We start from the raw sequence: 4,800 nt of genomic DNA on the forward strand, positions 1-4,800 counted from the left end.
TAAGCAGTGGAGCCGTATGAAATGTTCCAGGCAGGGTTAATCTTCTGTAATGCACACAATGATATTGTCTGGGAACCTGGTTACAAAAAGTACAGTTTGACACAATCCTGTATTAAAACAAGAATTGATTCATTTGGTGAGTAATTTATGTTGCACTTCAAACTTAAACCAAGCTGATCCATAATTGACAACTTAAAAGGGGTATTAATACTAATATTATTCTACTTTAATAAATGATAGTTTGCTTCTGTTCTCTATTTATTAAATGAACATTAAAATATTAAAATGAACATTTTGCCCACAAAATATACAATTAATTGACTTTGCAGTATATTCGGTGAAGTGTTTTGAGATGTCTCATTGACGTGATAAGGCATTATATCGAATGCAATAATAATATTATTAGCTATAATCTACTAAATTGGATATGATGCCATGCATTCTCATCTGTGATAAAATTATTCGGGGATGGTTCAAAACTTGCTGACTAACAACCACCAACTTGAATTTACATACAAAAACAACAACAAGATTACATTTGTATAGTGTCTTTCACGTCGGGAGGACATCCCTAGGCACTGGATAATAATCCTTGCATTTGATATAGCGCTTTTTCACGTCTTCTAGACGTCTCAAAGAACTTCACAGAATATCCTGTAAAGTGAATTGACTGTATATTTGTGGGCGAAAGGCAATTGTGTACAGCAGTGTCCCACAAACAGTCGTGGATTGAAGTGACCAATTTATTATTGTTTTTTTTCTTGAGGGATTATTATCAGGTGTGTGGAGTAAGGAAACTTGTCCGGGGTTTTGCCCTGCTGGGAATCGAACCCAGGTCTCTCGCTTGTGAGGCAAGTGCTCTAACCACTGAGCTACAGGACTCCACGACATAGTGGGCTTCACGCAGGTAGCGCTTAACAGTGGTGTCTCAGAACGCTTAACAATGGTGTGCTTTGACGACGAGCTGGAAAGGGAGAGGACGTGACCAAAAGCACGGTTGAAGAGAAAAGTCTTCAGCTGTGATTTGAAGATGGGCAAAGAGGGGTAAGACGGAGAGATTGAGGCAAGAGTTCGAGAGTCAAACAGACAAAGTGCCGCACTTGGAGCTTTCTTAACATGTTGTCTGCTAAACTTCTTATTTGCAAATTGATAGCAAAATAAATGATATGAAAGCCATGAGAATTTTTTGAAAATATTATTAAAGAGAATGCATTTAGTTGGAAACATTCCAGATCTTACTGTTAAAATTGAATGAAAGGGAAAAGTCAAATGTTTGAAATTGCAACATTTTTTGATATTGCTAGAATACGTGAATACTTTGTCAATTATAGTACAAGGACAATTACAGATGACTGGGCATGTGAAAAGACTGCACTCAGGTCACTAAAGAATATCAGGCTCATAATTCCACCTGGGCTTGGATTATATGACCCTTTTGACTTAGAATTTAAAATCAAGCAGAAATATGGGAAATTCTTAAATTTGGTCTTAATTTGGAGGCTGATTTTTCCGTTTTTGTTTTAAAAAAACACTATTTATCAATTTAAAACTGCAGTTAAAAATTTCCCATAATTCTGTACGGTCTTCCATTTTAAAGCAAAATGGCTTGAATACTGGATAGAGTTCTAGGCCTATCATTCCATGATACTCATGAAAGGAAGGTCCCCAACAGACGACAAAGACACCAAGTTCCTTTACTAAGATGTACCTCAAAAACAGTGCTGCTGCTTACATTTCATAGGTGTAATCATAATAGAAACATACTGAAGGGTCCCCCACTCAAACACAGAGCACCTCCACAAGTTACAGTGAATCTTGATTAATACGAAAGTTGTTTTCAGTTCTTTTTAAGAACTATGAAAGAGCAACTTCCATATTAAGACTGAGTTTAAGAATTTCCCCAAATTCTCCATGATGCTAAACTTTAAGATAACAACAACAACTTGGATTTATATAGCACCCTCCACACCAGACAGCATCTCAGAGCGCTTAAGACCATGGTCTAAAGCAGTGGTGGCCTACCTTTATGGTTGTCCAGACTTGAAAGATGCTGTATCAAATGCAAAGATTATTTTACTTATTATCCTTCAGGCCTCAGATGCAGCCCCAGTCTTTATGCACCACATAAACATATCAATCAGAACCTCATCTAGGTCTTCACTTATTTCATTGAGGATTCTGAGGTATACTGTACCTTAATGTTTTAATGGCTTCAGCTTCATAACATACGTTAAACTACCCATATTATTGACTCTTGAACCAATTTGATTTGATGTGGGATTTATATTTCTGATGTCAATAATTCAACTATTCCTGTTTTCCCATAATATTTTGAGGCGTCTTGAAGTTGTAATCAGGTGCTATACCAAATGCAAGGATTATTATTATTGTTATTATATGTTCATCAGATATTCTTAGAATCAATTAATCTTGATCAATTTTAAAGCATGGTAAGATCCGCTTGTCATTAATCACATTATTTCACATCAGCCTTCATTATTACAAGCACAGAGCAGGATTCAGTAATCAATCAAGTTTATTGGTATCACAATGACCACAAAGGGTTTATGTTTTATGTTAATGGATGGTCAACATCTGTAAAGTAGGACACAAGAATGTTCATCCCAATGAACAATGGTATTGCTATAATAAAATATTCAGTATTAAGCTATTTTGAGTATGATTGTCTAAATTTAAAAATACATCTTTAAGATGATACTAATATTTTTCTGTAGAATTTCAGTTGAAAAAAACATGCTTGATAGCAGCTAAGACCTTTAAATGTGTCTTGTTGATATCTATATGACATATATGTACCTAAAATGTTACAGCATGGCCTTTGAACCAACTGATCCATGCTGGTGTTTATGCTCCACATGTGCTTCCACCGCTTCTGATTCCCTCTCCTATGCTTCTCACATATTCAACAAGTTTACCCTTAAATATATTGATGCTTTTTCACATTCCCACCATCCTCGGTGTAAAGAAGTTCCCCCTAAACTCGCTTATAGCTCTGCTACTGCTTCTCAAATTTATGGCCAATCTACTAGAAACTCCAGTTAATTCTGCAATGAATATCAGTGGGACATGATGAGGTTAAACTGATTAGGAAATAGCTATCTATGGAATTACTTAAAGTGATCTACCGATGTTCAATCAAAATGGATGTGTCAGGAAGATTATGAAATGTGCGTGGTTTGAAACTGTAAAAACTGTAAATAACTTTTCCAGAGAAACAGTGTGTGTCTTTCTGAATGTATGTGTTCATACAGAGTGCTCCAGGCTGCAGAGAAACTGAGATAATTGCACTGACAAGTTATGCCACTCAGTATTGCAAAGTTCTTCTAGATCCTGATGGTAAATGTGATTTTTAGGTAGTTTTAGAAATGCCTATCTCTGTTATACAGTCAACAAAATCTAGGGCCCAACTAGCTTTTTAAAAAAAAACATGTTTTCTGAAATGTTAATAAAATACGAGTGAAATTGGAGCGTGGGTGAGACGTGTTAAGTGAGAATGTGAGAAATGCAATTTTGCCACTGTTAACGAAAACAAGATAATGATAACACAGCTAAAATTATGATTATTTCATGCTTCTGTAGCAACTATTGAGCCATTTAAACTTCAATAAAATTTGAAACATAAATACAATTGTGGATGCAAATTACTATCTCTACATAGATAGAATAGTTGCCTATCCTATTCAAATATGACATGATGTTTGCGTTGGGCACACCACTGGCTCCTTGTGTATTGACATTTCTTTCTGCAACTTTATAAAGCCAAAAATTTGGAAGAATTATTGTTGTTCTGATTCTAGTTCTGACTTAGGTAAATACAACTGTCTATCTTGCAATAGAGTCTGAACCTACTTAGTTAGTGACCTTCCTCTTCGATCATGCTCACGGTCACCTCCCTCCTCCACCCGGCTTGGCATCAGGCTCCACCACTGTTAAGTGCTCCAAGACACTACCCTGCATGAAGGGTGCTATATAAATGTGAGTTGTTGTTGTAGTTACCCCCTTAAAGCAGCATACTACTGCAGGCTAGCTGACTCCTGAGATCCTCCTCATTCACTGTCTGGAACGTCCCAGTGATGTAAACACTCAGGACAATTGTGACCTTCAAAACAATACAATACTTTTTTACATTCATGTAGAGCTTCTCATGTTGGGAGTATGTCTTAAAGCCTTGACACTGCTGTCTGAGTACCTGAGCTGGGGGTAGTTGCTGAAAGGGGTAGGAAGGGGGAAAGATGACCAAAACCACAAAGAGGTACATTTTGAAGTGCACCTTGAGCAAGAGGAGAAGAGGAGGGAGGGAGCAATTCACAGGTACTCCAGGATGCAGTTTCAGAGAACAGGGGCAGAATGATTGAAAGCCCTCTTGTCAATAGTGGGGATGATAGAACAGGGGACATGAAGCAAGCCAGTGTTCACTGACATCAATAGAGCAATCCTAAGGGTGCAGTGTTCTTATAAATCTTCACCAAATAGTACATCGTAGTCACAATCTTTTTGATGAGCCTGAGTCTCCTCAGGAACTGTCCCTCTGTCATGGCCGTATAATCCATTCCACTGAATGGACGAGCTTCTGGGATACATCCTGCTGTGATGTGTAACCTTCAGAACAAAGGAGCAGTTTAAAGATCAGATGTTTTTTCATGACTACATTATAATCTCAAAATTTCATTATTGGCTTTCTTTATTACTTTTACCCAGGAATAGTCACTTGAATTGTATGGAATGTCTTAGGAACATAGACACAGAAGGAGGCGACTTAACTCTTCAAGCTTGTTTCAT

At 37.1% G+C, this 4,800-nt stretch overlaps 1 non-coding gene across 1 annotated transcript; it reads right to left on the reverse strand.

The window, feature by feature from the left end:
• Positions 1 to 810: 810 nt before the first annotated feature.
• On the reverse strand, positions 811 to 882 carry trnav-cac. The gene has a single exon. It is a non-coding gene; the product is annotated as a tRNA-Val (tRNA).
• Positions 883 to 4,800: the final 3,918 nt, after the last annotated feature.

This window comes from Callorhinchus milii, unplaced genomic scaffold, assembly GCF_018977255.1.
Source record: "Callorhinchus milii isolate IMCB2004 unplaced genomic scaffold, IMCB_Cmil_1.0 Scaffold1, whole genome shotgun sequence".
Lineage (NCBI taxonomy): Eukaryota > Metazoa > Chordata > Chondrichthyes > Chimaeriformes > Callorhinchidae > Callorhinchus > Callorhinchus milii.